The sequence below is a fragment of the Propithecus coquereli genome, unplaced genomic scaffold (genome assembly GCF_000956105.1).
Source record: "Propithecus coquereli isolate 6110/MARCELLA unplaced genomic scaffold, Pcoq_1.0 Scaffold72, whole genome shotgun sequence".
In the NCBI taxonomy this organism is placed as follows: Eukaryota; Metazoa; Chordata; class Mammalia; order Primates; family Indriidae; genus Propithecus; species Propithecus coquereli.
In genome coordinates this window covers 876843-897874 of record NW_012153285.1, presented here as the reverse complement: position 1 = coordinate 897874, position 21032 = coordinate 876843, and the positions used below count along the sequence as shown (strand labels likewise).

The following is a 21032-nucleotide window of genomic DNA, read 5'->3' as shown; positions in this document are numbered from 1 at the left end:
ACTTCTTGCTGGTGACTTACGCGTTAGAAACAAATAAGGCCAATGTGTTTCTTTTTCTTCATCTGTTTCAATGTCTGCCAAAAGTTTTTCTCTTTTAGTAGATTCACATGAAGATGCATGAAGATCAAAGAGTTTACAGACTGTTAAGAGTGTTGGACACTTGTGTTCTGGGAGGTCTTTCTGATACCTCTCAGGAAGGTCTTCAATATCAGAAGTCCGGCACTTAACCTTGTGCTTACACTTCAGTTTTACAGCCTCTTCCAGACACCTGGGGTTCTTGAATAGGCAAGCTGGCCTAGAAGGCAGAGGAGACGAACTCTGTGAAAGGTCTTGGGTTCTCAGCCATGTTCTAATGTCTCCACAGAGCTCTTCTTCTTCTAACCTGTGATTGGTAGTTGAACCATAAATAGATCGAGGTAAGGGTCTGGCTTTGGATCGATTTGTTTTTTTAGACTTAAAAAAGTCTCTCAGCTGCTTTTCCTGGGCTGCTTGCTTCTGTTCCTCCCTTGCGATAAACTTAAATAGCTTTTGTAAAGCTAAAAGAGCTGCTTTGGTTTTCTCTTTCTGAGACCTCCTCTGCTCTTCCTTTTGTTTGACTAAATCGCGAGAAAGGGGGAGAGAGACAGATGCAGGAAATTTCTTCTTCTACTCTGAATCTTCCTCTTGCTTTTTGAGCAGTTTGTGTATCATTTCAATGTCTGATGTAGATTTCACGGCCGCTTCCTTTTTCTTCTGTTCTCTAATCATCACTCGAAAAGGCTCGGGTACTGTAATCAATCCTGGGCACCCATTCTTTTTGTTTCTTCCTTGTTTTTTCAACTGCTTGGAAGTCAGTATTTTTACACTAAATATATCTTCAGTACAAAGTTTGTCCACATGTTGTTGATGAGCTCCTTAGCATAGGTCATCACTCTGTTTTTCTAGGTTGGGCAGTTCCTTTTCGGAGGAAGACATGTAGGAGGAGGAAGACGGCCGAAATCAGGCTCAGAAAGCCAGGTCCTTGACGAGACAGGGTGATAGGAGATCTTTTCTGGTACAGATCCACGAGAGTCACTGAGAGCATCTTCCTTGACGATCACTGGCTGAACTCCCTTCACACTTAATTTATCCTGGTACATTTTCTCTGATTTTCCCACAGTTTCCAGGCGGGCAGCCTTCAGTTCTAGCTTCCTGAAATACTCGACGTCCCCGCAGGCCGCACCCTATCCTCCTCCTCCAAGATCACCGCTGCTGTCGCCAGGGCCTGTAAGGGATCTTCACTTTCGAACTGGGCGACCCGCGCCCTGGTGTTGGGATTGACCGGGGTTTGGAGACTGGAAGCCGCCAGTTCGCCGCTCGGTGCGAATGGGCCGTAACCCCGCCCCGGAAGCGTCAGCGCCGCGCTGGCCCAGCGGGCGCGACCTCTGGCGACCTCTGGCGACCGGGCGGCTCCTTGTTCTATTGTAAAGTTTTTACTTGAACTTTATTTTTTTTTTGACTGAAAGATATTGGTTCTAACTATAATAAGTCCATGTTAACTATAATATATTAGCGTATTTGCTTATTTGATTTATCATATATATTATATACACACATATATATGGTTTCAAAAACTAATGTTAATATTATTACTAAAAATATGATCATGAAAAACAGTATTTTTTTGTAGTTACTTTTAGCCTTAGGATCTATCTGCTTTTATATATAATCCACTTACTATATTTTTAAAGTCACTTGAGATAAATCCACTGCATACAGTCATATTCATTTATTTCATTTTTCTTTTGATCTTTTTGTATTATTTTTATAAATTTAGTTCTGTTTTATAATTACAAAACATTTACATGGTCCTTTGAACACATATGTGTTCAAAGAAGTTACTTCAAAAAACATGAATATGTATTTGCATATACATGTGATGCATGTGTTATACAACAGATAAATTACATTCATAGCCTTCTCCTTTTTTATAGATAAATCATAGAATGTTATACAGAAACAAAAACTTTATCTGCCTTGAGTTTTTTGTTTTTGGATTTTTTTCCATTATCTTGGAAATCCGTTCATATTAGTGTACAGAGATTTTCTTTACTCCTTTTTACATTTTTGTTATTCCATTATGTAGATGAACCATAATTTGGTCAACTATTCAATTAATGGACATTTGGTTTGTTTTCCAGTTTTGTATAGCATACATTTAACATATTGCATATACTGCCTGAAAATATTTTGTTTTTCTATCTATCAAAAATGCCAGCATAGAGCAGGTAATCAGAGATTATTGTTTTAAATAAATGAATGAATAACAATAACAAACTAGAACAAGTAATTACATAGTAAATCACATATTTATTTTAAAATTCCCAATATCACATTTCCTTTCAGCTATTTTTTTTCTCTTTTTTAAAAAAACAAAATTGTATTGAAGAGTAGTCTGACCCCTGCTTTCTTCACTTTTTTATCTTCATATTACTTCTGTCCCTACAAATCCACTGTAACAGATCTGGCCAACGGCAAAAGTATCCACTATTTTGACAAATGTAATGAATATTTTTAGTGCTAATTTTGCTAGAGCTTGTCTTAGTATTTGACACAATTTATTAGACATTTTTTCCTTAATTATATAGCTGCATTCTCCTCGTCTGTGTCCTTCCTTTGTGTGCTCCTTCTTGGATTGTTTTGCTAACTTATCATTCTCCTTATAGGACCAAAATGTTTAATGTATTCAGAACTGTATTCTACATCTTTTCTCTTCTCTCTGTATTATGCCCCACATGATATTATTACTTTTTATTAAATTTTACAGCATCTCTATGAGATGACTCCCCAATTTACATCTTCTGCCAATTTCTACATGAATCCCAAACTTGTCTTTCAAATTTGCCTTTGAAATTTCCACATAGGTGCCCCCAAGACACCATATACTCAACATGTGCGAAACTGAATGGTTAATCCTTAAACTCCACCCCTACCCATACACAATAGTTCTTCTCCAGTCCTCCTGAATAGTTCTTATAGTCAAAACATCCAATTTTTAAAGCCAGAAATTTAATATTCACCTGTTAAGTATACTGATTTTGTTCCAGAATATGTCCTTTCTCTTCTCACCATGATCACTACCATAACTCCCACATAAGTCATCATCATATTGTATACAGACGCCTTCCATAACCTTCTTATGACTGTTCTGCAAAACTCCACTCTCTAAAGAAGCCAGAGTGATCTTTTCAAAACTCAAGTAAGATCATATTCAAAATCTTTTAATGAATTCCCATGACGATTTGTATAAAAATCCAACTTCCTTATCATTATCTACTAGTCCCTGTGTCATCTGGGTCTAGCTTGATTCTGCATATTCATTTCTTGCTCTTCTTCCCTGAATTCACTCTGCTCAAGACTCACTGACCTACTTTTTCTTCCTTAAACACACTGAGCTCGTTACCACCCTTTACCTTATGCCCATGCTCTTTTCTTTTCTGGACTATTCTTTCTAACTTTCTAAGTTCATATCAACTATCATTTCTTTTAAAGAAGCCTTTGTTGAGAACCCATTCTTGAATAGACTCCTTAGGTTAGTTTACCTGTTCCTTTCCTTGAGAGCACTTAATCGACAACTACTGATTTTGCAGTTATCAGTTTGCTTAATTGTCTAATATCTATCTCCCCTATAAATGCATAAGCTCCATAAAGACAGGAAAGTATCTGTTTTTCTTTTCACTACTGTATCCCTAGCAATTAGCACAATACCTAACACCCATTAGGTCCCTAATTCATATTTGTTAGCAAACTAATGTCTATATACCACATAAACATTAAGAAATAACAATTAATCCTTTCATTTTAGGAAGATAAAATGCCTTGCAAACTTGCTTGCATTCTGTAAAAGATAAATCTGGCATACAAAAAGCTTGAGGACACCCTATAGTCCAGGACAAGCTTCCATCCTATTCCATCCAGATGACTTCAGGAGTCTCCCCACTGGTCACCTCACTCCCACTCTGCCCCTGCTCAAATTCACTCCACAGAACAGCCACATCTGTGGCTGGGTAATTTAAATTTAATCTTTTGCTATGTTTCAAAGGAAAGGAGAAAAGGCAATACAAAAATAAAGTTCAGCTTAAGATGAAGCCTCCAAAGACTACTTATGCCTGTTTAATTTTTTCCCTCCAAACCTCTTGGGGTTCTTAGTTCACTGAGAGAAAGAATACTATGGACAGATCTTCTAAAGAAAACATTGGTGGCTTCTTTGAAAATCAGGAAAAGTCAACACTGCAAGAGCTGTGCGAAGCAGCATACAGTCTCCAAAGAGAACTCACCAGTTTATTTCCTTCAGTGTCAAAGACACATAGATACACTCAGCTGACTTTAATTAAGGTCTCCTTAGGCTCAACAACAGGTGAACTTCCTAGCACCATAGATAAGTTATTTGCCAAGCAGGACAAGTGTGAAAAATATGACAGCACTGGGTAGCTATTACATGTAATCTTTAGAAGTAATTAGTAAGAGATTATAACCTGGTATTCTGCTCAAGCAACACACCTTGTTATCATAGGAACAACCTAGATATGTGTCAATTTGACACCTATTAAAAAAGTATTTTAATAAGATGAACACATCAAGAAAACATAGAAACGGGCTTGTGTTTTAGTATCATAATGGCTCTTATGATGATGATGATATTTAAGTGCAGTACTCCTTAACACATTTGTTCAATTGACACGCTTCACAATCAGTTAAATTATAAGAAGTAACACTTTCTTTGAAAATAAATTCAGCTTTATTTTTAGAGTAAAAAATCATGGAGGCCACAGCAGTGTTAGGTAAAGAACAAGAAAGTTTAATGAGAAGCTAGAGTTTTAAATGTATGCGGCATACCAAATGTTCAAAGACCTTCTAAGAATTTTTTTCCATTGCCCCTCATCACAGCCCTGTAAGGAAGCACAGCATTTATTGGCATCCTAATTTTACAGATGAGGAACATGGAGTTGTGGAGAGGGTCAGTGGGTTGCCCAGAAAGTCAACAAGGGGTAGAGCCTGAAGCTCTTCTTCCTCTCAGTCCAGTAAGTGGGACTGGCTCCATGGAGCCAATAGAATACATACACAAGCATCTATGGACATCTGAAATGTATAAGAACTTTTAAGAAAGTAGTTCTCTTTTTGTTTTTTTGTGTTTAATTTTTTTTTAATTTCAGCATATTACAGGAGCAAGATGGCAGACAAGAAAGAAAGTAGAAAGTTTAATGCAAAAAAGCTCTTCAACAAGAGTGATTTTCCCCATAGGTATAATGGAAGTCACAGGGAATTTTGACAAGAAAATTTCTCTTTAAATCTATAATCTTCCACTTATTGGTTATCTGTTCTTGGACAAAACAACTTCTCATGACTCAGTTTTCTCTCTTCCAAAAGTGATATAGTAACAGAAGCTACTCTCACAGGGTTGTAGAAAACAAAAAATAATTTATTGAAAGGTCAAGAAATAACTCCTTGGGTGTCTTTTTAACATGGCAAGCACTTCAGCTACTAAGGTGCAGAGACCTGGGACGTAGCACTACTGAAATGTTTAAGGTTGTTAATTTTATGTTTAGGCAACCAAGTGTCTTGTAAAAATGCAGAAATCTTTGTCCCATGTTCCCCATCTCAGGCACATATTTCATCAGTAAATCAACCTTTAGCTCTAATCTAAGGATTAAGACAATTGTCCCTGAAGGATACAGTTCAGTGCAGCTGTAAAGGTAGTTCAAAGTTTGTTTAATGCTTTATTTCCTGAGAGAAAGAGACATTGTAAGTAACACTAAGCAAGCAGTTCCCAACAGAATATCTTAGAAAATCATGCAGGTGAGTACAAACACTGTAAATAACTAATTAAGCTGTTCACCTACCACCTTATTGCTATGAATTAATGTGCAGAATCTTCATCCCAGTAGAGTTATGTGTGACTGGAAAAACATAAAAGAACTCCTTCTTTTTACAGGAAAGAAATTAAAACCACATTGAAACCAAAAAGATAAAAGTCCACCAGAATTTGTCTTGACAATTCCTTTCTAAGTGATTTTGAATGAGTAATTTTTAACCAAATATGACTGATCATGCCTCCTTCTATAATTATATACTTCTGAGTTTTTAGAGCATTTTGATTTGTTTTGTAAAGTAAAATCTATGAGTTCACGGATTTTAGTTTATGAAGAGGTAATTTAGATCTAATTTATCTTATAAACTTTATAACTAAACATGTCAAATGACTTTAAAATATTTTTTCATAGGTACTGTATTAGGTACCAATTACTGCACAATAATTTATCCCAAAACTTAGTGATTGAACACCATAAACATCCGTTAGCTCATAGTTCCCGTGGTTCAGGGACTCAGGAGCACATTAGCAGAGTAGGGTCCTGTGAAGTTGCAGTTGGGATGTTGGTCGAGGCTTCAGTCATCTGAAGGTTTAATGAAGAAACTGCTTCCAGGGTGAATTACTCGCGTGGCTATTGACAGGAGGCCTCTATTCGTCCTCACACGTCAGCCTCTGCATAGTCTGCTTGAGTGTCCTCATAACATGTCATCTGTCTTCCCCCAGGGCAAGCGATCCAAGAGAGAGAAAGGCAGAAGCCACACTGCCTTTTTTATTTTTTTTTGTCAACAAAATTAATCTCATTTTAATTCTTATTGCCTTGATTACAAATGAATTTGTATATTTTTCCGTATATTCATTAGCCACACTGCCTTTTATGACCTCATCTCTGAAGTCTCACATGGTCACTTTCTCTTTTTGTATCTATTCATTAGAAGTGACTAAGTCCAGCCTATATGCAGTGGTCCCCAACCTTTGTGGCATCAGGGACCAGTTTCATGGAAGACGATTTTCCACGGATAGGGTGAAGGGAGACAGAGTTCAGGTAGTGATGTGAGCTTTGGGAAGTGGCTATAAATACAGAGGAAGCTGGCTTGCCTGACACTCACCTCCTGCTGTGCGGCCCAGTTCCTGACAGGCCGCACACCAGTAGCAGTCTGCGGCCCAGGTGTTGGGGACCCCAGCTCTAGAGGATGTGATCAGGCTCTACCTCTTAAAAGTGTCAAAGATTTTGTGCACGTGTTTTTAAACTACCATAGTTATTTATTTTAGAGCTATTTTTAGTATGTGGCTATTAAAGGGAGATGAGCATATATCAGTAACACCTAATTCTCTATGAATTACCTATCGGATAGTGAGGCTATCCAGTGCAGTGGCTCGGAACCCAGATTCTGGGGCCAGACTGCCCAGGTCAGAATCTTGGCTCTAATACATACTAGCTGTGAGATCTTGGGTAAATTGCTTGACTGATTTGTGTCTCAGTATTTCCTCTTCAAACAGGAGCCAACAGTGGTTCTTACCTTTAGGCTCTGTTGAGGAATACACGAATGGATGTAAAAAAAAAAAAAAGTGCTTAGACTATTCCGTGTCACATTGTAATCCTTCAGTAAGCTTTAATGATTATTATGAGTTTGTGTCAACCATAATAACTCAGCTATATATTAATGCCTTTATTTCCATAGTCAGAAATAGAAGTTTAAATTGAGCCATTAGACATCAAACACATCTTACCTAAAACAGCACAGTTGATTACCCAGTATAAAAAATTCACTCTGAGAATATTTCATTACTTCATATTTCCACAGGGATTCACTTCCTCATCCCCAATTTGGGAGTGATTCTCTTTGTATTATTTTGATTCCTATAAGTAGTTTTATTTTTAGCCTTGTAAGAAAAGATGTAATTTGTCTAATATTTATTCATCTCAAATAGTTGAAACAAGTGAAAACAATGATGTCAGAAATTAGTTTGGTTAATTTGTTTTTCTCTTTCCAAAAGCTTATATATGTCTCTGCTCTACCTGAGTGTACTTGGTTTTTATTCCTTCAACAAGCTTATCCCCCACTATTCTGTTTCTTTACAGCTTGATTGCGGTGTGCCAAAACTTCTGGGCTCTAATAATGAACCTCTTTTTAAAAATTCAGTTGCTTCCCAGTAGCTGAATACTTACATCCATTTGCTAACTGTTACTGTCAGTATCCTGCTGCCGCCTCATGAAGAGTTCCCAAGCCCTTTTTACTTCGGCCGCTTAATAAGCACTTTGAGTTGTGAACACTATTTTCTCTGTGAGGCTAGGGCCATAAATCCCTCCAAGTCAGCCCTCTCCATATTAGAAAGAGGACAAAAAAACCACCCCTCCACCCCATGATTCTTTTCCCTGGCAGATCGAAAAATTCTCTCAGCTCTTCTAAACTAGCTATTACCAACCCTGCATCTCAGCGTTCCTCTCTGCCTCCTGTTCAGAAGCAAATGTAATTTCTGTAGGAGCAAGTTGTGACAGCAGATCTGTCACACACCAGAGCGATCAGGTTGGGGAAACCCTTCCCTAACTGCAGAGTAGAAAAATGAGTCGTGTGCAAATAAACCATTTATTTGCAAACTTTTATCTTCAAGATTGTCTTTTCGCTTCTTTCTGAGAGTATCTATTTTTTTCCCGTGACAAGACAAAGAAGGATATTAAATTGCATTTCCTGTCTTATAGTTTGCAAAGTTTTTGGTATTTTTGAGTGTGTGCTACTCAGCAATTTTGGTTCCCTTCCCCATTTCCACCTCGCCAATGTATATACTTTTAACTTTTAAAGACACACCCACACACACACACACACACACACACAATTTTTCCCCAAAATTTCCATACACACTGTATGGAGTATTCCTCAAGTTATTGCATTCTAAAATTAATATGTGGTATAGTATCTACTCAATCAGTACTGATATAGGGACAATGCTAATGAGATTTGCAGTTGGACTATCTGAATAAACATATCCTCTTCTTTACTCAGAACTGTGTGAAATTAGGTAAATTACTTAATTTTTTTACTATTGCCTATCTGTAGAATGTGGATAACAGATCTACCTCTTAAAGTTACTGTGAGGGTTAATGTGATACAGTAAGCACGTAATACGTTGCCTAGCAATTGGAAAGCAGTGTATTTCAGCTATTAATATAATTATAATTATTGTTGCTATATCACTATTATTTAAAAATTTTCTTCATTTATTAAAATGACCAAAAATGGTGTTTAATTTTATGGAATGATAAATTGCAATGTGTCCAACCAACTCCCTATTCATGGCTCTTTAGATTGTTTATAATTCATTGATATTATAAAATTTGATGCTGTCATGGACATTCTTGTTCAAACATCTCTGCACATTCATGGCTATATTTCCATTTGCAATATTCCCCAAATTGTTAGTAATCCTAGAAAGAATAATTGCAGAGAAATTGAGAATATTCCCCTATTAAAATGTTCCTCTCCGTTATTCTACTGAGAAGGTTACTGGACAGAAGGTATATTTATAGCCTTTTTTTCTCTTTTTTTAACATAAGGCAAGAGGATTTGTGTTATGGGTTGAATTGTGTTTCCAAAGAGATATATTGAAGTTCTAACTTCTAGTATAATTGAATGTGACCTTATTTAGAAATAGAATCTTTGCACATGTAATAAAGATAAGGTCACTAAGATAGGGCCTAATCCAATATGACCAGTGTCCTTATACGAGGGAGAAATTTAGACACAAAAACAGGAGTGCACAGGGAAGACAACATAAAATCACACAAGAAGATATCCATGTAACAACACAGGCAGAGATGGGATTAGCAGTGTATCTACAAGCCAAGGAATGCCAAAAATTGCTGGCAAATATAAGAGGATGGAAGGCAAGGAAGGATTCTACTTTGCAGGTTTCAGAGGGAACATGATCTTGCTGACATTTTGATTACAGACTTCTAGACTCCAGAACTGTGAGACAGACAATAAATTTCGGTTGCTTTAAGCCATCCAGTTTGTGATACTTTCTTTTGGCAGCCCTAGAAAACCAATACCGTTTGTTTCCCCATCTATATCGGTAATCAATTTCTATTATCGTTTCATATAAGATGAAGAGGAAAATGAAAAGGTTGAATCACTATCTCACTAAAGCATTTTGTCCCTTGCGTCAAATGTTTCGCAGAAAAAATACAGTTGCAGGATCATCCATAAAATTAGTTCATATAGTCAGAAGTAAATAAACAAAGCCTGACAAGTACTCAATAAGTATTAATTGGAGGGCACAGTTTTAACATAATATAAAACCCATCTAGACAGAAATTAACTAGCTAAGATCTATATTTCTGTCTATCTAATATATGCCAGGATGTGATGCCTAGGCAGCATCCTGATTTAGATAGATTCACTCATAGTGGTGTTCAGAATTCAGATATTCACAACTATGAACAACTCAAGCTAATATTTATTTGCCATCTACTCTGTCTCAAGTTTTAAGTTCTTTTGTAATATTAAGACAAAAAACTGCACATTTAAAAATATATGAAAAAATTAACATTAGCTGTTTTTTTTACTTATGAAGAGATTGACTATTTGACGAATGATGACTTTTTTCTCCATTTTTTTCTTTTGTATATATATAAACATATATGTATACACTTATACATACATATAAATCTTACATATACATATAAATCTTAGCTCTATGGTAATGCTCACCTGATCTTCCCATGTGGGGTATCGAAATCATAATTTTAAAAAACTTTTATAAACATCAGCCTAGGCAAAGAATTTATGAAGAAGACCCCAAAAGCAATCACAGCAACAACAAAAATAAATAAATGGGACCTGATCAAATTAAAAAGCTTCTGCACAGCCAAAGAAATTATCACTAGAGCAAATAGACAACCTACGGAAAGGGAGAAGATATTTGCATGCTATTCATCTGATAAAGGGCTGATGACTAGAATTTATATAAAACTCAGGAAAATCAGCAAGAAAAAATAAACAACTCCATTAAAAAGTGGGCAAAGGACATGAACAGAAATTTTTCAGAAGAAGATAGACTGATGGCCAAGACACATATGAAAAAATGCTCAGCATCTTTAATCATCACGGAAATGCAAATCAAAACCACAATGAGATATCACTTAAATCCAGTGAGAACAGTTTTTATCCAAAATTCCCCAAACAACAAACGTTGGCGTGGATGCACAGAAAAAGGAACACTCATACGCTGCTGGTAGGACTGCAAACTAGTACAACCTCTATGTAAAGTAGTATGGAGATACGTAGTATGGAGATACCTGAAAGAACTAAAAGTAGAACTAGCATTTGATCCAGCAATCCCATTACTGGGCATCCAGTCACAGGGAAAAAAAGACATTCCATAATAAAGGCATCTGTACTCAAATGTATAAAGCAGCACAATTCACAATTGCAAAGATGTGGAAACAATCCAAGTGCCCATCAGTACATGAGTGGATTAATAAAATGTGGTATAAGTACATCATGGAGCACTACTCAGCCATGAAGAAAAATGATGAACTACCTATTGCATTATCCTGGATGAAGCTGGAGCCCATTCTTCTAAGTGAAGTATCACAAGAATGGAAAAACAAACACTACATGTACTCACCATTAAATTGATACTAATTGGTCAACACTAATGTGCACATATGGGAAGTAACATTCATAGGGTGTCAGGCAGGTGGGGGGGAGGAGGGGATGGGTAAATCCACACCTAACGGATGTGGTGCATGCTGTCTGGGGGATGGGCACGTTTGTAGGGCAGTGCAAAGGCAATTTATGTAACCAAAGCATTTGTACCCCCAGAATACTCTGAAATAAAAATAAATAAATAAATAAGAAACTGAAAAAAAAAATCATATTGGGTAAAAGTGTGATCTAAGGACTCCTACAGTCCCTGAGACCCTTCCCGTGTGTCTGAAACATCCCAGGGTTTTGTGCATCAACAATTTCCCATCCTCTGCTCTGAGTTCAAAGGACAGAGAAGTAAAGGGAACATATCCCTATAAAGTACCATGTAACAAATATTTTACACATTTCAATCACACAATCCCTCAACAAACAAAAACCATTTTATTATTTCTATGTCATAGAAGAAAAAATCTAACTTTCAGAGGGTAAATGAATTTGTCCACATTTTCACTCCTAGTTAGGGGATGCGAACTGAGAACTATCAGGGCTCTTTCCACTTTGCCACTGTGATGCTATTGGGCCAGGATGATTAGTCATGGCTTAACAGAAGTGGATATTACCATGAACCTAAATATTGTAACAGTAGTGAGTGGTTAGAGTCAAAAACTATAAGGCCATTTGTTCATTTATTTAAGAAATAGTTATTAAATTACCATTAATCAGGAACTATGCTAACAAGTATGAAGAAACTAAACTAGACTCTAGTGACTATCACTTGGGATAAGGAAATAAGCATAGACGAACCTGTACTTGGTTTGGAGTTCCAAAAGCGTTTGATTATTCGATACACATATTTTACTCTTCGGCGGGAGTGTGTATATGTCTGTATATGCACATGCCGACGTATGAGTGTCTCGTCTGTTCATTTGTTTCACCGCTAGCATATTTTGTAATCTAAGGCAAAGCTCCAGACAAGAAAATTTGTGTTTAAAGACCCTATTATAGTTGTTCCTTGTTTATGGCAAGGAATGGTTGCCAGATGACGGTAGTTGAAATATGACAATCATGATTACTACCATGCTTTAATTAGTATTAATATCTACTTAATAAAGAAATGGCTGATTTTTCTCCTATCCTTATAAACTTATACAAGCATAGGGAGCAATTCAAAACACATGTGTAGTACCTAAGCCTGGCAAAATGGTTTCTGTATGAGAATATGAGAATACCAGGGCTTAATGAGACTAGGCTGGATTAAGTATAAATCTTTACATATCTATGCTGTTTTGAGTCATTAAGTGATACATCAGACACAGTTTAATTGATATATGTAAAAAGATAAAAATTCCACATGAATATAAAATTATATTCAAAATTTAATTATTTCTCATTAATTCCTTTCATATTAGAGATGTTTAAGCAAATTGATACTGACACATGAAGAGGGAAAAAAAACAGAGAAGGTTCTAATTCAAAACTTGAAAGAAATAAAAATCAATGTGACTACTGAACAAAATTTAAAAATGACTCTTATTATCCAATAGCTCTAGGTGTTATACCATACTTCTGCAGTTTTCCATTGAGTTACACTTAAGGGCAGATACAAGTGAAAGAAAACCCACAGGTGTCTAGAAATGTGACTATAAATAGTATGCTACCAACATAACATTTCTTTGAAATTTTAGGTTTTATCTGAAAAAAGTAAAGATCATTTAACACATTTCTATTCTATTATTAACATATTTCTTACATCTTGCAATAAAAATAATGTTTTTAACTCATTAAATAAAATCAACATTTCAGGAAGTTATTTCATTTTTACCCTGTGTTGAACATCTGAATTATAGCAATAAATTAGTACTTATCTGACAGAAAGGTGGGGGATGATTATCCTGCCAATTTGCCCAATATTCCTTCATTTCCAGCCATACACTGAAGAAAAGCTTTTCAACTAAACAAGCATATGTTTAATGTTTCAACACTTTCTGTCTGAACTTGCACAGGTTATGTAATTTCTCTGAGTATCATGTTTCTCATCAAAAAACTGCCTTGTTTAAGGATTGTAAATAATGTTTGTTAAGTGTTTAATAGCGTATTAAATATAATACGTGCTCAATAAATGGTAATTGTTTTTTCATTATCATCATCATTTATAGTAATAGTACCATATTGCTCTTTTCTCTTGGCAGTGGCAGTCAATATTGAAAGAGGAATGGCCAAGGCTAAAATTGCTGAAATTTTAAGCCTTCTTATCATTGTCATCGTCATCACCATCCTTGGGCCATGCATAAATAATTATGGAGCACCTGCTGTCGCTGAACCTTGAGAATAACAAGAGGAAAGAGACATATTAATAGGTCCTTCCAAAGTGACTTGAATTCAATAGGTTCAAAATTGAATTCATGATCTTTCTCCTACAACCTGATTTTTCTTCAGGCTTCTTATCTTCATGACTCATCCACTACACAGACAGAAACCAAGATTTATCCATGATTCCACCCTTTTTCTCACCCCCAATATCTAATCCATCAATAAGTCCTGCTGATTTAATTCCAAAGATCTCTCCATCTGTGCTAGATTGAACAGTGCCTCCCAAAAATTCATGTCCTCCCAGAACATGTGAATGTACCCTTATTTGGAAATAGAGATAAAGAGATATAATAGAGATATAATATGAAGATATAATAGAGAGATATAGAGATATAATGAAGTTAAGGTCATATCGATTTAGTGTGGGCCATAATCCAATGACTAATATCCTTATAAGAAGAGGAAATTTGGACATGGATGCACAAGGGGAAAGCCACATGAAGACAGAGACAAAAATTGAAAAGAAATATCTATGAGCCAAGGAAAAGCAAGGATTTCAGGCAACCATTAGAAGCAGGGAAGAGGTAAGGTAGGATTCTCCCTTAGAGCCTTCTGAGAGAACATGGCACTGCTAACACCTTGATTTTATACTTCAAGTCTTGTAAATGTGAAAGAATAAACTTATCTTGTTTTAAGCAACCCCTTTTTCTGTACTTTGTTATGGAAGATCTAGAAAATTAATACACCATCTCCGCCTCATCACCCCACTCCAGGCTTCTATCACCTTACATGCACTGTTGCAAAACCTCTCTGCCTTCACCAGCTTGAGCCTGAGGCAAAGATTAAGTACTGATGTTTAATTTTTGAGGTGCCATCCCAGGGCAGGGAGAGTGAGGAGACAGCAAAGTGGGAAAGAAGAAGATGAGTAATGCAAAGTGATGCATTATTATGTTAACCCCTGAATCATCATGAGCCACAAGATAGACCCAGCTTGTTGCTCAACCACATGAGATATCTCTAGACATAATATACAAAGAAAATGTGTCAAGGTATGGTCCATAGGAAGGAGGAAAGGGAGAGATTTATTCACTTGGCTTCTTCCTATCTCCTGTTTTACAAAAATCAAAGTGACTTCACAAAAAGTGTAACATCATCTGGCTCCTTTGGTGGCAACTCGAGAAGCTAGATCCCACATCCTGTGAAATGGCACTTGATACAAATCCAGATTTAGCAGGAAAAGCCAGAAACTCAGAACATGAGGCTAGTTGACTTGGTAGTTCAGCAGCAGCCCAAAGGAATGACAGGGCCTCCCAGGTAAGTGATGTGGCAGAGAGTAGAACCACAGGCTGCAGGTGGAGTGAAGCAAGTGGTTAAAGATGTAACAGAGAATGGCATGGGGGTGGTTTATAAGAAGTGTCAGATAATGTCCTGCCAGTACTTTCTACGTTGACTGATCTCCAACTATTCAATTATCAACACTGTAGCCATAATAACTTTCTAGCATATAATGTGATTTGCTTAGAATTCATCAAAGACTTTCCTTTGTTCTTAGGATAAAAACCAACATCTTTAACAAGACCCATGCAGTTTGGATTCAATTGCTTCAAGCCGCTCTCACAACACATTCCTTTGTTCTCTGCACTGCAACCATAGTGCTATGCTTTCAGTTCCCCGCTCTTGCCATTTTGCCTTCCATCACAGGGGCTTTGCATATTCTGTTGCCTGCGTCTGGCATGTCCTTTCCTACCCTCCAACCTTACTTCACCTGGTTAACTCCTACTATTCCTTCAGATTCCTTGTTCAATCTTTCTTGAGGGAGAACTTTTCTTATTTATCTAGCCTCCTAAACTTCCTCTATTACATGTTCTTACAATACCACATATCTCATCTTTGTAGCACTTACCACAGATATGTTTTTACCACAGATATGTATTCATATAATCTTTGATTAACTTATGGATCTTCCAATGTAACATAAAATGCACGAGGATAAAAACATGTCTTTTTGTGAGGACATTCAGCCAGTCACCATTATAAATACAGAATGCAGCACTGCGGCCGGCACGTGGTAAACTAGACACTCAAAATATGTTTGTTGAATGAATTATTTCAAGGCTTTGAGAACTGGTTTTGCAGACAGAACATGTCCATAAAACATAATATACACAAATTTGGCTTGATATTTAAGTGTTAATATAGAGACTCAGGGCAAAAAGAGCTACGATAGCTTAGAAAAAAAAAATTTTTTTCTGAAAGATAAGGTAACTCGAACCTGCCAAAACAGAATTGAGAGTGGAGCTGGGAATTGAAGAAATAATGAAATTTAGATAATCAGAGAGGAGGGAGAAGGGCTTCCTTTGATTAAATATGCTAGTGTTGGGTATTGGGCTTTTTTTTCTTTCCTTTTTGGCCATCAGCCATAAACCTGTGGTTTTACTGTGAGTGATGTTATCTTAATGTAATATTTCATTGTGTTAATTCTCAACCTACCACTGTGATATGATTTATGTACTTGGTTAATGTGGAAAAAATTAGGCATTTGTAATAAATATGACATATGCCCATTGTAAATAACTGTATGTACCACTACTATCTCATATCTCACATGATTCTATTTGCATAGCACTCTTTATGTTAGTCATATAATCATAGAAATACCAGACAGGAAGGATACAATTGAGAAGTTGTATTACTAAAAGAAACTCATATTAGGGACACACTAATTGGAACAATATTATACAATCATACTTGTGTGTTGTTTTTATTATTGTTGATGTTTTAAAAAGTGATATATTTCAAATAAAATTTGACAAGATTTATTTTGCTATGATACAATTAAATTGTATTTTGGTATTTTATTTTGATCTAACAGAAAATTAGATATGTTATTTATAAGGACCTATTCAGCCCAGTTGAGATAATGAAATCTTCTGTTTGTTTTAATATAAGATTGATTCCTCTGCCAGTGAATTCTCTTTTGATCTGGTAGTGAACCAGGAAATTGCCCAGCCGCTTTCTACTTTGCATGTCTCGAAAACCTTCCTACCAACATAGTATTTTCACGGGTGCCACACACACCTGCAGAAATCTAAGATGTGGCTTTCAGTTTGGAACTAGGTGGCAGGCAAATGCTATGAAAGAGATGCGGAACCTGTTATTACCATTGAGTTAGAAAAAAGAAAACCCGTTAGTGGAGACCAGAAAATAAATGAGGAAACTGATATTGGTGTCTGGAAGAAATGGTAAGCCGTGCATGCATGTAGTATTGAAGCAATTAGCAAAAAGAAAGTAGAATATACAGTTGACCCTTGAACCACATGAGTTTGAACTGTGTGGGTCCACTGAGATGCAGATTTTCTTCCGTCTCTGACACCCCTGAGACAGCAAGACCAAGGCCTTCTCTTCCTCCTGCTCCTTGGCCTAATCAGCATGAAGATGATGAAGATAAAGACCTTCATGATCATCCACTTCCACTTAATGAATAGTAAATATATATTTCTTTCTTATGATTTTCTTAACATTTTCTTTCTCTAGCTTACTTTATTATAAGAATACTCCTATTACAAGAATGTAGTATATAACACATATACAAAATATGTGTTAATCAATGGTTTGTGTTATCAGTAAGGCTTGCAGCCAACAGGCTATTAGTCTTTTAGTTTTGGGGGAATCAAAAGTTTTATGCAAATTTGTGCATGGAGGGGGTTGGGTCCCCTAACCCTTGAGTTGGTCAAGGGTCAACTGTATGTGTAATTGTGAATCTGCTAAAAAGGTTTCTAGACAGAATGATGAAAATGTCAATTTTCTTCTTTTAATAGTATACAATATAGTGTGAGGGAGATGAGCTAAAGAGGGAAGTATTATATTTTCAAGAAAAATGAGAAGAAATGTAGAGAAGCCAGGATTGCTGGGCTTGAATATAAGAATTATTTCACATCTCCTATTCCTCTTGACAGAAAAAGATTCTCAGAGAAAGAAATGGTCCCAGAGTAAATATTCCCATCAAGGGTATAAGACCTTTTGTTAGGAACTCTGAAATATTTAAGGTAGTGCCTGTTAGACCTTCTCATTTTGACAGAAGATGTCTCAAATTTTAAAGATTTTGTTCTGTAAAAGCCTAATTCCAAAATACTTTCAAAGATATTTAGAAAAATGTGTCTCAAAAATAAAATAATCATAGATGTGGCTTTTGTCTCATGGAGTAAACTATAACTCATGGAAAATCTGTATTATTTTTAATGGAATTGGATACGTTTGGATGTTTAAAGGGACAGAGACAGCTCAAAGCAAAGAGAACTCTGGGTCCCATCTTTCTCTAGACATGAAACAGAATGAGGAACCTACTCAGCCACTTTATATGAAAAAAGCCACTTTATATGATTTCTCAGAGGGCAGAGCCAAGATGTATAAAGCACAATGGACTAAAAGACTACTCTGGCAGCAGAAATGGATCCCAACAAAGGATCATTCCTTGAGCTATTATAGTAGTAGGGATAGGAAGACAAACAAAATGTGCCTGACGGCATTTCATAATTGCTATGAACCACTGACTGTTGTATGCCTACTGTTCTCTGAATGGAATTGCCTAATACAGTTATCCTTTCTCCTGTCTCACCACTCTATTAATATATTGTGTGTTAGGAGTGGGCAGCAGATGTTTTAGTTTTAGTTAACATGCATGTAAGGGAGATGAGAATCACTGGAGCCAGAGGGTATCTGTGGTGTTATGTTACTGTAGTGGCCCCCAAGGAATAAACTTCCCCATAACCTTATCCTTATATAGTACCCTCCAGAGTTGACTCTGATCTTGGCCATTTGACTTGCTTCACCCTATGCAACATTAGGAAATGCGATGTAAGCAGAAAATGAAAAGCACTTGTGAATTGGGGTTTGCTATTCCCCTCCCCCCGCCCCCGCCTGCTGACCCCAGGTGTTCCTCATTGCTAGGCTTGGTGCTCCTGCCTGCTGAACCTTGGTGTTTGTTATTGCTAGGTCCCGTGCTGCTCCCTGGTGACCCCAGGTGTTCCTCATTTGTAGGGCCTTTGATCCTGGATGCCGTCCCCAGGTCTTCCTCATTGCTAAGCCCAGGGCTCCAGCCTGGTTACCCCAGGTGTTCCTCATTGCTAGGCCCAGTGCTCCTGCCTGTAGACCCCAGGTATTCCTCATTGCCATGCCTCATGCTCCTCGGTCCTTAGCCCAGGTTTTCCACATTTCTAGGCCCAGTGCTCCTACCTGCTGAGCCCAGGTGTTCCTCATTGCGAGGCCTGGGGCTCCTGGGTGCTAAACCCAGGTATTTCTCATTCCTAGGCCTGGTGCTTCTGCCTGTTCACCCCTGGTTTACCTCATTCCTAGGTTCAGTGCTACTGGGTGCTAATCCCAGGTGTTCCTCATTGATAGGCTCGGTACTCCTGGGTGCTTAGCCCATGTGTTCCTCATTGCTACGCCAGGTGCTCCCACCTGCTGACCCCAGGTGTGCCTCATTGCTAGGCCTGGTGCCCCTAGGTGCTCAGCCCAGGTGTTCTAAATGGCTAGGCCCAGTTATCCTGGGTGATGACCCCAGGTGTTCCTCATTCCTAGGCCCATTGCTCCTGGGTGCTTAGCCCAGGTATTTCCCATTGGAGGCCTGGTGCTCCTTGGTGCTGACACCAGGTTTTTCATATTGCTAGGCCTGGTGCTCCTGGGTGCTTAGCCAAGGTGTTCCTCATTGATAGGCCCAGTCTTCCTGCCTGGTGAGTTCAGGTGTTCCTCATTGCCAGGTATGGTGTTCCTGGTTGCTGTCCCCAGGTGTTCCTCATTGCTAGGCCTGGTGCTCCTACCTATTGAACCCAGGTGTACCTCATTGCTAGGCCCTGTGCTCCTGGATGCTCAGCCACAGTGTTCCTCGTTGCTAGGCTTGGTGCTCCTGGGTGCTTAGCCTAGGTTTTACTCATTGCTAGGTCAGGTCTCCTACCTGGTGACCCCAGGTGTTCCTCATTGCTAGGTCAGGTCTCCTACCTGTTGACCCCAGTGTTCCTCATTGCTAGGCCCAGTGGTCCTGGGTGCTGACCCAGGTTTTCCTCATTTCTAGAACCGGTTCTCTAGCCTGCTTACCCCAGGTGTTCCTCTTTGCTAGGCCCGGTCCTCAGGCCTGCTCATCCTAGGTTTTCCTTGTCGCTAGGCCTGGGGCTGCAGGCTGCTGACCCCAGGTGTTCCTCATTGCTAGGCCATGTGCTCCTGGGTGCTCAGCCCAGATGTTCCTCATTGCTATGCCCTGTGCTCTTGTGTGCTGACCCCAGGTATTCCTCATTGCTAGGCCCAATGTTCCTCAGTTCTTATGCCAGGCTTTCCTCATGATAGGCCCAATGCTCGTCGGTGCTGACTCCAGGTGTTCCTCATTGCTAGGCCCAGTCCTTCTGTGTGCTGACCCCAGGTGTTGCTCATTACTAGGCTCAGTGCTCGTGGGTACTTAACCCAGGTGTTTCTCATTGCTAGGCCTAGTGCTCCTGGGTGCTGATCCCAGCTGTTCCTTATTGCTACGACTGGTTCTCCTGGGTGCTGACTCCAGCTGTTCCTCATTGCTAGGCCCGGTCCTCCTGTGTGCTGACCCCAGGTTTTCCACATTGCTAGACTCAGTGCTCCTGGGTGCTGACCCCAGGTGTTCCATATTGTTAGGCACAATGCCCCTGGGTGCTTTTTTTTTCTTTTTTATTTCAGCATATTATGGGGGTACAAATGTTAACCTTATGTATATTGCCCTTGTCCAACCCGAGTCAGAGCTTCAAAAGTGTCCATCCCCCAGAAGGTGCACACCGCACTCATTATGTTTGAATATACCCATGTCCTCCCCGCCCATCTGCCCGACACCCAGTGAATGTTATTACTATATGTGCACTTAAGTGTTTATCAGTTAAAACGAATTTGATGGTGAGTACATGTTTTTGCTTGTTTTTCCATTCTTGGGATACTGTACTTAGTAGAATGGCTTCCAGCTCTATCTGGGACAATACAAGAGGTGCTATATCACCATTGTTTTTTGTGGCTGAATAGTACTCCATGGTATACATATACCACATTTTATTAATCCACTCATGTGTTGATGGACATTTGGGTTGTTTCCACATCTTTGCAATTGTGAATTGTGCTGCTATAAACATTCGAGTGTAGATGTCTTTTTTATAGAATGTCTTTTGTTCTTTTGGGTAGATGTCCAGTAATGGGATTGCTGGATCAAATGGTAGTTCTACTTGTATCTCTTTGAGGTATCTCCA

The 21032-nt window shown here is 38.1% G+C and overlaps 1 pseudogene; it reads right to left on the bottom strand.

Moving 5' to 3' along the window:
- LOC105824175 overlaps nucleotides 1–18957 on the bottom strand; it is a 49362-nt pseudogene extending 30405 nt beyond the window's left edge.
- Between the last annotated feature and the right edge of the window lie 2075 nt (nucleotides 18958–21032).